At 53.8% G+C, this 13,643-nt stretch overlaps 1 protein-coding gene across 6 annotated transcripts in view; it reads left to right on the top strand.

The window, feature by feature from the left end:
- LOC140390589 (uncharacterized) overlaps positions 1-9,195 on the top strand; it is a 149,741-nt gene extending 140,546 nt beyond the window's left edge. For 5 of the 6 annotated variants that reach the window (XM_072475801.1, XM_072475798.1, XM_072475799.1 and 2 more), the window contains one exon: positions 8,751-9,195. The gene's annotated coding sequence lies outside the window, so the exon portion shown is untranslated. Of the gene's footprint in view, positions 1-3,825; positions 4,011-8,750 lie in introns of those variants that run through there. The other variant, XM_072475797.1, reaches the window with a different exon arrangement.
- The last annotated feature ends 4,448 nt before the right edge of the window (positions 9,196-13,643 follow it).

Raw genomic sequence — 13,643 nt, 5'->3', positions numbered from 1 at the left:
AGAGACAACCCTGGTAATTATAGACCAGTGAGCCTTACTTCTGTTGTGGGAAAAATCTTGGAAAGGTTTATAAGAGATAGGATGTATAATCATCTGGAAAGGAATAATTTGATTAGAGATAGTCAACACGGTTTTGTGAAGGGTAGGTCGTGCCTCACAAACCTTATAGAGTTCTTTGAGAAGGTGATCAAACAGGTGGATGAGGGTAAAGCAGTTGATGTGGTGTATATGGATTTCAGTAAAGCGTTTGATAAGGTTCCCCACGGTAGGCTACTGCAGAAAATACGGAAGCATGGGATTCAGGGAGATTTAGCAGTTTGGATCAGAAATTGGCTAGCTGGAAGAAGACAAAGGGTGGTGGTTGATGGGAAGTGTTCAGACTGGAGTCCAGTTACTAGTGGTGTACCACAAGGATCTGTTTTGGGGCCACTGCTGTTTGCCATTTTTATAAATGACCTGGAGGTGGGCGTAGAAGGATGGGTGAGTAAATTTGCAGATGACACTAAAGTCGGTGGAGTTGTTGACAGTGCGGAAGGATGTTACAAGTTACAGAGGGACATAGATAAGCTGCAGCGCTGGGCTGAGAGGTGGCAAATGGAGTTTAATGCAGAAATGTGTGAGGTGATTCATTTTGGAAGGAATAACAGGAAGACAGAGTACTGGGCTAATGGTAAGATTCTTGGCAGTGTGGATGAGCAGAGAGATCTCGGTGTCCATGTACATAGATCCCTGAAAGTTGCCACCCAGGTTGAGAGGGTTGTTAAGAAGGCGTACAGTGTGTTAGCTTTTATTGGTAGAGGGATTGAGTTTCGGAGCCATGAGGTCATGTTGCAGCTGTGCAAAACTCTGGTGCGGCCGCATTTGGAGTATTGCGTACAATTCTGGTCACCGCATTATAGGAAGGATGTGGAAGCATTGGAAAGGGTGCAGAGGTGATTTACCAGAATGTTGCCTGGTATAGAGGGAAGATCTTATGAGGAAAGGCTGATGGACTTGAGGTTGTTTTCGTTAGAGAGAAGAAGGTTAAGAGGTGACTTAATTGAGGCACACAAGATGATCAGAGGATTGGATAGGGTGGACAGTGAGAGCCTTTTTCCTCGGATCGTGATGTCTAGCACGAGGGGACATAGCTTTAAATTGAGGGGAGATAGATATAGGACAGATGTCAGAGGTCGGTTCTTTACTCAGAGAGTAGTAAGGGCGTGGAATGCCCTGCCTGCAACAGTAGTGGACTCGCCAACACTAAGGGTATTCAAATGGTCATTGGATAGACATATGGACGATAAGGGAATAGTGTAGATGGGCTTTAGAGTGGTTTCACAGGTCGGCGCAACATCGAGGGCCGAAGGGCCTGCACTGCGCTGTCATGTTCTATGTTCTATAAACTGAAGGATCCTATACCTTAACAACTGTTTCAACTTGTCTGGCCACCTTCAGAGAATTATGCTCTTGAACCCCGAGGTCGCCCTGCTCCCGGACTCCCCTCAAAGCTGTACCATTGAGCCGGTATTGTCTCCCCGTGTTTCTTCTCCAAAATGCCTTACCTCACATTTCGCTGCGTTGAAGTTCATCTGCCAGGTGTCTGCCCATTTGGCCAACTGGTCAATGTCCCTCTGAAGTCGCTCAGCGTCATCCTCACAATTCACTATTCTCCCGAGCTTAGTATCATCTGCAAATTTAGAGATTTTGCCCTCAACACCCACTTCTAAATCATTGATATAAATCAGAAAAAGGATCCCAACACTGAGCCTGGCGAACACCAGTTTCAACTGGTCTCCAGCCTGAGAAATGGCCATCTGTACCAACCCTCTGTTTCCTATCTCTGAGCCAACTTCTAATCCACCCTGCCAAGGACACATCAATCACAAACATTTTTAATTTGCTAACCAGCCTGCCATGTGGCACTGTTTCAAATGCTTTCTGAAAGTCCAAATATACAATATCCACAGCGCTACCCTCATCCACTGCCTGTGATACCTCGTCAAAGAACTCAATTAAATTTGCCACACATGACCTGCCCTTGACAAAGCAATGTTGACTGTATAGTATTAACTTATTTTTCTCTAAGTGTATACTTATCTTATCCCGTATTATGGCCTCCATCAGTTTTCCCACGATTCATGTCAAGCTGACAGGTCTGTAGTTTGCTGCGTTATCCTTTATCCATTTCTTAAACAACGTCATCACATTTGCAATCCTCCAGTTGCCCGGGACTATTCCTGAGTTCAGAGTCTTTACCTTCCTGCAACAGAATTCTCGCTCTTCTATATTCATTGCTCGCACTCACCTATCAAAATGACTTTGTTAACCTTTCGAATGCAGTGTAAGTCTGTCCAGACTGTTTTCTTAAAGCTCGAAACCTTGGTCTGTAAAGCTCCAGCACCAGCTCATAAACATCCGTTTCACTTTCTTCGCTGTCTCGTAGTCCCCAGATCCTTCCTCCGACAAGGACACAGCCACTACAGTAGCCCTACCTACAAATTTAGCCTGCAAGATTAGTGTCCAAATGTCTGCTGGCCATTTATATAATATAAATGATTTGGAGGAAAATGTAACTGGTCTGATTGGTAAGTTTGCAGACGACACAAAGGTTGGTGGAATTGCGGATAGCGATGAGGACTGTCAGAGGATACAGCAGGATTTAGATTGTCTGGAGACTTGGGCGGAGAGATGGCAGATGGAGTTTAATCCAGACAAATGTGAGGTGATGCATTTTGGAAGGTCTAATGCAGGTAGGGAATATACAGTGAATGGTAGAACCTCAAGAGTATTGACAGTCAGAGAGAGCTAGGTGTACAGGTCCACAGGTCACTGAAAGGGGCAACACAGGTGGAGAAGGTAGTCAAGAAGGCATACGGCATGCTTGCCTTCATTGGCCGGGGCATTGAGTATAAGAATTGGCAAGACATGTTGCAGCTGTAAAGAACCTTAGTTAGGCCACACTTGGAGTATAGTGTTCAATTCTGGTCGCCACACTACCAGAAGGCTGTGGGGGCTTTAGAGAGGGTGCAGAAGAGATTTACCAGAATGTTGCCTGGTATGGAGGGCATTAGCTATGAGGAGTGGTTGAATAAACTTGGTTTGTTCTCACTGGAATGACGGAGGTTGAGGGGCGACCTGATAGAGGTCTACAAGATTATGAGGGGCATAGACAGAGTGGATAGTCAGAGGCTTTTCCCCAGGGTAGAGGGGTCAATTACTAGGGGGCATAGGTTTAAGGTGAGAGGGGCAAGGTTTAGAGTAGATGTACGAGGCAAGTTTCTTTACACAGAGGGTAGTGGGTGCCTGGAACTCGCTACCGGGGGAGGTGGAGGAAGCAGGGACGATAGTGACATTTAAGGGGCATCTTGACAAATACATGAATAGGGTGGGAATAGAGGGATACGCACCCAGCATGGTCGGCGCAGGCTTGGAGGGCCGAAGGGCCTGTTCCTATGCTGTACATTTCTTTGTTCTTTGTTCTTTATTTCATCTGTTAAACTATTTACTCAAAAGCACAGAAAAATATCTCGGCAGCATTTTGGGGGATCTTGTACATACCTGAACACCTCCCCACTAGTGCCCTGTCTAGAACCACATTACCTGCGCCTGCTCTAACCGTACGGTTTCTGCTGTCTGTGTGCGCAGGTGGAAATCTCTCGTTACCGTCATGTTACTTACTGCTGTTACTAGGCAGATTTCTACCCATTACTGGGCAGATCCATTACACTGGCCTGACCAATGAGGGACTTCTGGCCCCTCTAATGATAGTAGATGAACCTGCTCTGCAAAGAGAGAGAACAGTTAAGAGCTGACGTGCCAGCCGAAAAATCTTTCTTTTTGCAGCACTTGCGAACTTGCAGTTCCGAATTATTTACCAGTGCGATTGGCTTGATGTCCTCTGCCGGTTTGAGGATGTTGAGGGTACAGAGGCATCTCTGCTCAAGAAAGAACAAGACTGGTTATGGGTTATGTGCATCAGCTCAAAGATGTGTTTTCCACCATCCCTTGATGCTTTCAGGATCATTGAGAAGACTGTAAGTCATTCCTCCAGACTCACAAACTGGTGTCCGTTATCCACAGCTAGACGTGTCTCAGCTACCGTCCTTTGTCCATTAAGAGCGTACCGCAGGCCCCGTTGTCCAATTTAGAGTTTGCGAGATGGCAAAGAAACAAGATGGCCACATTCCAGAATGAAGTGCCAGGATCTTTGACCTCGCCCATGGTGTGCTATCGCTTTGTGAGTCCTCTTGGCATCTTCTCAACTGCTTTGATGTTTTGGCTTGGCACAGTGTTCCAAAGTGTGCACTCCTAGCACAGGGCTAAATCGCTGGCTTTGAAAGCAGACCAAGGCAGGCCAACAGCACGGTTCAATTCCCGTACCAGCCTCCCCGAACAGGCGCCGGAATGTGGCGACTAGGGGCTTTTCACAGTAACTTCATTTGAAGCCTACTTGTGACAATAAGCGATTTGCATTTTCATTTCATTTCATTTCATTTCATTGAAAGCATTGTGCAGAAATTGGTTGGAGTTTGCCTCGTTTCTCGGACCATGAGTTGCTGAATCCCACCTTTGGCTGGGTTTTGAGAGCTGCCCATTCTGTCAGGAGTGACATTCTAATAATTCATTTTTCCTTTGTTCCGGTACCAACTCAGGAAATCAGGTTTGGCGGACAATAATTTTAAACGGCAATTTCTGACCACTGCACTTTTTAAAGGCTCCACACCCCAGCCCATCCCTTGCCCAAGCCCACCCCCCTGCCACACACAGTCACACACACACACACACACACGTCCCCTCTACACTGCAGCCACTGGGAAACACACACCCCATCCCGGGAAAATCCCCTCGACACTGCAGCCACTGGGATACACACACCATCCCGGGAAAATCCCCTCCAAGCTGCAGCCACTGGGATACACACACCATCCCGGGAAAATCCCCTCCAAGCTGCAGCCACTGGGATACACACACCATCCCGGGAAAATCCCCGCTACACTGCAGCCACTAGGATACACACTCCATCCCGGGAAAATCCCCTCCAAGCTGCAGCCACTGGGATACACACACCATCCCGGGAAAATCCCCTCCAAGCTGCAGCCACTGGGATACACACACCATCCCGGGAAAATCCACTCTACACTGCAGCCACTGGGATACACACTCCATCCCGGGAAAATCCCCTCCAAGCTGCAGCCACTGGGATACACACACCATCCCGGGAAAATCCCCGCTACACTGCAGCCACTGGGATACACACACCCCATCCCGGGAAAATCCCCTCCAAGCTGCAGCCACTGGGACACACACCATCCCGGGAAAATCCCCTCTACACTGCAGCCACTGGGACACACAACATCCCGGGAAAATCCCCTCGACAATGCAGCCACTGGGACACACACCATCCTGGGAAAATCCCCTCGACAATGCAGCCACTGGGACACACACCATCCCGGGAAAATCCCCTCGACACTGCAGCCACTGGGATACACACACCCCATCCCGGGAAAATCCCCTCTGCACTGCAGCCACTGGGATACACACACCATCCCGGGAAAATCCCCTCCAAGCTGCAGCCACTGGGATACACACTCCATCCCGGGAAAATCCCCTCCAAGCTGCAGCCACTGGGATACACACACCATCCCGGGAAAATCCCCGCTACACTGCAGCCACTGGGATACACACACCCCATCCCGGGAAAATCCCCTCCAAGCTGCAGCCACTGGGATACACACTCCATCCCGGGAAAATCCCCTCCAAGCTGCAGCTACTGGGATACACACACCATCCAAGGAAATCCCCTCTACACTGCAGCCACTGGGATACACACACCATCCCGGGAAAATCCCCTCGACACTGCAGCCACTGGGATACACACACCCCATCCCGGGAAAATCCCCTCCAAGCTGCAGCCACTGGGACACACACCATCCCGGGAAAATCCCCTCGACAATGCAGCCAGTGGGACACACACACCATCCCGGGAAAATCCCCTCTACACTGCAGCCACTGGGACACACACCATCCCGGGAAAATCCCCTCGACAATGCAGCCACTGGGACACACACCATCCCGGGAAAATCCCCTCGACACTGCAGCCACTGGGACACACACCATCCCGGGAAAATCCCCTCTGCACTGCAGCCACTGGGACACACACCATCCCGGGAAAATCCCCTCCAAGCTGCAGCCACTGGGATACACACACCATCCCGGGAAAATCCCCTCCAAGCTGCAGCCACTGGGATACACACACCATCCCGGGAAAATCCCCGCTACACTGCAGCCACTAGGATACACACTCCATCCCGGGAAAATCCCCTCCAAGCTGCAGCCACTGGGATACACACACCATCCCGGGAAAATCCCCTCCAAGCTGCAGCCACTGGGATACACACACCATCCCGGGAAAATCCACTCTACACTGCAGCCACTGGGATACACACTCCATCCCGGGAAAATCCCCTCCAAGCTGCAGCCACTGGGATACACACACCATCCCGGGAAAATCCCCGCTACACTGCAGCCACTGGGATACACACACCCCATCCCGGGAAAATCCCCTCCAAGCTGCAGCCACTGGGACACACACCATCCCGGGAAAATCCCCTCTACACTGCAGCCACTGGGACACACAACATCCCGGGAAAATCCCCTCGACAATGCAGCCACTGGGACACACACCATCCTGGGAAAATCCCCTCGACAATGCAGCCACTGGGACACACACCATCCCGGGAAAATCCCCTCGACACTGCAGCCACTGGGATACACACACCCCATCCCGGGAAAATCCCCTCTGCACTGCAGCCACTGGGATACACACACCATCCCGGGAAAATCCCCTCCAAGCTGCAGCCACTGGGATACACACTCCATCCCGGGAAAATCCCCTCCAAGCTGCAGCCACTGGGATACACACACCATCCCGGGAAAATCCCCGCTACACTGCAGCCACTGGGATACACACACCCCATCCCGGGAAAATCCCCTCCAAGCTGCAGCCACTGGGATACACACTCCATCCCGGGAAAATCCCCTCCAAGCTGCAGCTACTGGGATACACACACCATCCAAGGAAATCCCCTCTACACTGCAGCCACTGGGATACACACACCATCCCGGGAAAATCCCCTCGACACTGCAGCCACTGGGATACACACACCCCATCCCGGGAAAATCCCCTCCAAGCTGCAGCCACTGGGACACACACCATCCCGGGAAAATCCCCTCGACAATGCAGCCAGTGGGACACACACACCATCCCGGGAAAATCCCCTCTACACTGCAGCCACTGGGACACACACCATCCCGGGAAAATCCCCTCGACAATGCAGCCACTGGGACACACACCATCCCGGGAAAATCCCCTCGACACTGCAGCCACTGGGACACACACCATCCCGGGAAAATCCCCTCTGCACTGCAGCCACTGGGACACACACCATCCCGGGAAAATCCCCTCGACACTGCAGCCACTGGGATACACACACCCCATCCCGGGAAAATCCCCTCCAAGCTGCAGCCACTGGGACACACACCATCCCGGGAAAATCCCCTCGACACTGCAGCCACTGAGATACACACACCATCCCGGGAAAATCCCCTCTACACTGCAGCCACTGGGATACACACACCATCCCGGGAAAATCCCCGCTACACTGCAGCCACTGGATTACACACACCCCATCCCGGGAAAATCCCCTCCAAGCTGCAGCCACTGGGATACACACACCATCCAAGGAAAATCCCCTCGACACTGCAGCCACTGGGATACACACACCATCCCGGGAAAATCCCCGCTACACTGCAGCCACTGGGATACACACACCCCATCCCGGGAAAATCCCCTCCAAGCTGCAGCCAGTGGGACACACACCATCCCGGGAAAATCCCCTCGACAATGCAGCCACTGGGACACACACCATCCCGGGAAAATCCCCTCGACAATGCAGCCACTGGGACACACACCATCCCGGGAAAATCCCCTCGACAATGCAGCCACTGGGACACACACCATCCCGGGAAAATCCCCTCTGCACTGCAGCCACTGGGACACACACCATCCCGGGAAAATCCCCTCGACACTGCAGCCACTGGGATACACACACCCCATCCCGGGAAAATCCCCTCTGCACTGCAGCCACTGGGATACACACACCATCCCGGGAAAATCCCCTCGACACTGCAGCCACTGGGATACACACGCCCCATCCCGGGAAAATCCCCTCGACACTGCAGCCACTGGGATACACACACCCCATCCCGGGAAAATCCCCTCTGCACTGCAGCCACTGGGATACACACACCATCCCGGGAAAATCCCCTCCAAGCTGAAGCCACTGGGAAACACACACACCATCCAGGGAAAATCCCCTCAACACTGCAGCCACTGGTATACATACACGCACCATCCCGGGAAAATCCCCTCCAAGCTGCAGCCACTTGGATACACACACCCCATCCCGGGAAAATCCCCTCGACACTGCAGCCGCCGCCAGTTTTCCCACCCTATTTGACACATTGTTAAAAAAAGGCGTACATTCTGCCCATTGTGTCTGCCGCAGAACTTGCCTCAAAGCAACGGAAAGCTCATCAAACTGCCTTCTTCCCAGCCAATCCCAGGTGAATCAAACTAATTTAATTTCACCTCAGTAGCATCGTGCTGACCGCTGGGGGTTTGTAAGTTCCATTCGGCTACTTTCGCTAAAATAAGGTGACAGGTTGTTCATCGTGACCAACATCCCCATCCCTCCTGTTTTTTCCAGAGACTGTTTGCTGTGATATTCTGCAAGTTCCTGTTCAAAATCTCCTGCATCTGGGAGATCCAAGGTTGAAACGTTGGCCGGCACGTGTGTTTGTAAACGGAAAGGGCGGGTGGTGGCAGGAACAGCAACAAATTAATGCAGGATCTGTGACAATCTGAATTTTGGAAGATGGAATGAGGAGGGGAGGAACATCAATGGATTTGGAGTTGATGGACTGGGGTACAATCTGTGAGGTCGCTCTCTGTCATTACTGATCCCAGTTTTGAAAAAATAAAGTTCTTCACAATCAGATTCAACTTATTTAGCCACAATGGCAAAATGTCCACTTCAGACAGGTGCTGATAAAGAAAATAGGCAAACGTTTGAGGTAGCTTTTCATCGATTTATCAATGTCATATTGTTTTGATTAATACTGGATTGTTAAATAAACATTAACTGTTGTAGAGTGTCCTTGTCTTCTTGTTTCAGAGTGTTTGCACCTCATTCCAGGTCAGGTCCAATGATATAGCCTCAATCCCTCACTACATGCTGTTAGTGAGGGGCTAATACCCACACTGTCCACTGGGGGGGAGGGGCTAATACCCACACTGTCCACTGGGGGGGAGGGGCTAATACCCACACTGTCCACTGGGGGGAGGGGCTAATACCCACACTGTCCACTGGGGGGAGGGGCTAATACCCACACTGTCCACTGGGGGGAGGGGCTAATACCCACACTGTCCACTGGGGGAGGGGCTAATACCCACACTGTCCACTGGGGGGAGGGGCTAATACCCACACTGTCCACTGGGGGGAGGGGCTAATACCCACCGCTCACTGTCCACTGGGGAGAGGGGCTAATACCCACACTGTCCACTGGGGGGAGGGGCTAATACCCACACTGTCCACTGGGGGGAGGGGCTAATACCCACACTGTCCACTGGGGGAGGGGCTAATGCCCACCGCTCACTGTCCACTGGGGAGAGGGGCTAATACCCACACTGTCCACTGGGGGGGAGGGGAGGAGGGGCTAATGCCCACACTGTCCACTGGGGGGGAGGGGCTAATACCCACAGCTCACTGTCCACTGGGGGAGGGGGAGGGGCTAATACACACAGCACACTGTCCGGAGGGGGGAGGGGCTAATACCCACAGCTCACTGGGGGAGGGGGGAGGGGCTAATACCCACACTGTCCACTGGGGGAGGGGGAGGGGCTAATACCCACACTGTCCACTGGGGTAGGGGGTGGGGCTAATACCCACACTGTCCACTGGGGGGAGGGGCTAATACCCACAGCTCACTGTCCACTGGGGGAGGGGCTAATACACACAGCTCACTGTCCACTGGGGAGACGGGGGGAGGGGCTAATACCCACAGCTCACTGTCCACTGGGGGGGAGGGAAGAGGGGCTAATACCCACAGCTCACTGTCCACTGGGGGGAGGGGGGAGGGTCTAATACCCACAGCTCACTGTGCACTGGGGGGGAGGGGCTAATACCCACAGCTCACTGTACATGGGGGAGGGGCTAATACCCACAGCTCACTGTCCACTGGGGGGGAAGGGCTAATACCCACAGCTCACTGTCCACTGGGGGGAGGGGCTAATACCCACAGCTCACTGTCCACTGGGGGGAGGGGCTAATACCCACAGCTCACTGTCCACTTCGGGGGCGGCGCTAATACCCAGAGCTCACTGTACATGGGGGGAGGGGCTAATACCCACAGCTCACTGTCCACTGAGGGAGTGGGGGAAGGACTAATACCCAAACTGTCCACTGGTGGAGGGGGAAGGGGCTAATACCATCACTGTCCACTGGGGGAGGGGCTAACACCCACAGCTCACTGTCCACTGGGGGGGGATGGCTGATACCCACACTGTCCACTGGGGGGACGGGGGGCGGGGCTAATACCCACAGCTCACTGTCCACTAGGGGAAGGGGCTAACACCCACAGCTCACAGTCCACTAAGGGGGGAGGGGCTAACACCCACAGCTCACTGTCCACTAGGGGGGAGGGACAATACCCACAGCTCACTCTCCACTGGGGGGAGGGGCTAATACCCACAGTGCACTACCCATTGGGGGAGGGGCCAATACCCACAGCTCACTGTCCACTTGGGGGGGTGGGTCTAATACCCACAGCACACTGTTCACTAGGGGGGAGGGACAATACCCACAGCTCACTGTCCACTGGGGGGGAGGGGCTAACACCCACAGTGCACTGTCCATTGGGGGAGGGGCTAATACCCACAGCTCACTGTCCACTTGGGGGGTGGGTCTAATACCCACAGCACACTGTTCACTAGGGGGGAGGGACAATACCCACAGCTCACTGTCCACTGGGGGGGAGGGGCTAACACCCACAGTGCACTGTCCATTGGGGGAGGGGCTAATACCCACAGCTCACTGTCCACTTGGGGGGTGGGTCTAATACCCACAGCACACTGTTCACTGGGGGGAGGGGCTAATATCCACAGCTCACTGTCCACTGGGGGAGGGGGAGGGACTAATGCACACTATCCACTAGGGGGGGAGGGGCTAACACCCACAGCTCACTGTCCACTGGAGGGGAGGGGCTAATACCCACAGCTCACTGTCCACTAGGGGGAGGGGCTAATACCCACAGCTCACTGTCCACTGGGGGGGAGGGGCTAATACCCACAGCTCACTGTCCACTGGGGGGGAGGGGCTAACACCCACAGTGCACTGTCCACTGGGGGGAGGGGCTAATACCCACAGCTCACTGTCCACTTGGGGGGTGGGGCTAATACCCACAGTGCACTGTCCACTGGGGGGAGGGGCTAATACCCACAGCTCACTGTCCACTTGGGGGGTGGGGCTAATACCCACAGTGCACTGTCCACTGGGGGGGAGGGGCTAATACCCACAGCACACTGTCCACTGGGGGGGAGGGGCTAATACCCACAGCTCACTATCCACTAGGGGGGGAGGGGCTAACACCCACAGCTCACTGTCCACTGGAGGGGAGGGGCTAATACCCACAGCTCACTGTCCACTAGGGGGAGGGGCTAATACCCACAGCTCACTGTCCACTGGGGGGGAGGGGCTAATACCCACAGCACACTGTCCACTGGGGCGGAGGGGCTAATACCCACAGCTCACTGTCCACTGAGGGGAGGGGCTAATACCCACACTGTCCACGGGGGGAGGGGCTAATACCCACAGATCACTGTCCACTGGGGGGGAGGGGCTAATACCCACAGCTCACTGTCCATTTGGGGGAGGGGGGAGGGGCTAATACCCACAGCTCACTGTCCACTAGGAGGAGGGGCTAATACCCACAGCACACTGTCTACTGGGGGGGGGGGCTAACACCCACAGCTCACTGTCCACTGGGGGGGGGCTAACACCCACAGTGCACTGTCCACTGGGGGGAGGGGCCAACACCCACAGTGCACTGTCCACTGGGGGGGTGGGGCTAACACCCACAGCTCACTGTCCACTGGGGGGTGGGGCTAACACCCACAGTGTACTGTCCACTGGGGGGGAGGGGCTAACACCCACAGCTCACTGTCCACTGGGGGGGAGGGGCTAACACCCACAGCTCACTGTCCACTGGGGGGGTGGGGCTAACACCCACAGCTCACTGTCCACTAGGGGGTGGGGCTAACACCCACAGCACACTGTCTACTGGGGGGGGGGGCTAACACCCACAGCTCACTGTCCACTGGGGGGGGGCTAACACCCACAGTGCACTGTCCACTGGGGGGAGGGGCCAACACCCACAGTGCACTGTCCACTGGGGGGGTGGGGCTAACACCCACAGCTCACTGTCCACTGGGGGGTGGGGCTAACACCCACAGTGTACTGTCCACTGGGGGGGAGGGGCTAACACCCACAGCTCACTGTCCACTGGGGGGGAGGGGCTAACACCCACAGCTCACTGTCCACTGGGGGGGTGGGGCTAACACCCACAGCTCACTGTCCACTAGGGGGTGGGGCTAACACCCACAGTGCACTGTCCACTGGGGGGGAGGGGCCAACACCCACAGTGTACTGTCCACTGGGGGGAGGGGCTAATACCCACAGCTCACTGTCCACTAGGGGGTGGGGCTAACACCCACAGCTCACTGCTGCAGGCCCCTCCCAGGCCACACCCCCCTCAGGCCCCGCCCCATCCCAGAACCCGCCCCCTGATAACTGTCACTGAGAACATCCGGAATCTGAGAAACTGAGAAATAAACAGGTAAAACCCCAACTAAAACCCCCAAATTACCCCCCAAATTACCCCCCAAATTACCCCCCAAATTACCCCCAAATTACCCCCCAAATTACCCCCAAATTACCCCCCAAATTACCCCCCAAATTATCCCCAACAGAGAAAAACCCCAAATAATCCCCAACAGGGGCTTTTCACAGGTACTTCATTTGAAGACTACTTGTGACAAAGAACAAAGAAATGTACAGCACAGGAACAGGCCCTTCGGCCCTCCAAGCCCGTGCCGACCATGCTGCCCGACTAAACTACAATCTTCTACACTTCCTGGGTCCGTATCCTTCTATTCCCATCCTATTCATGTATTTGTCAAGATGCCCCTTAAATGTCCCTATCGTCCCTGCTTCCACTACCTCCTCCGGTAGTGAGTTCCAGGCACCCACTACCCTCTGTGTAAAAAACTTGCCTCGTCCATCTACTCTAAACCTTGCCCCTCTCACCTTAAACCTATGCCCCCTAGTAATTGACCCCTCTACCCTGGGGAAAAGCCTCTGACTATCCACTCTGTCTATGCCCCTCATAATTTTGTATACCTCTATCAGGTCTCCCCTCAACCTCCTTCGTTCCAGTGAGAACAAACCGAGTTTATTCAACCGCTCCTCATAGCTTATGCCCTCCATACCAGGCAACATCCTGGTAAATCTCTTCTGCACCCTCTCTAAAGCCTCCACATCCTT

The sequence above is a fragment of the Scyliorhinus torazame genome, chromosome 14, assembly GCF_047496885.1.
Source record: "Scyliorhinus torazame isolate Kashiwa2021f chromosome 14, sScyTor2.1, whole genome shotgun sequence".
Taxonomy (NCBI): Eukaryota; Metazoa; Chordata; class Chondrichthyes; order Carcharhiniformes; family Scyliorhinidae; genus Scyliorhinus; species Scyliorhinus torazame.
The sequence above is the reverse complement of the archived record's forward strand: the minus strand, read 5'-3'. Positions and strand labels throughout refer to the sequence as shown.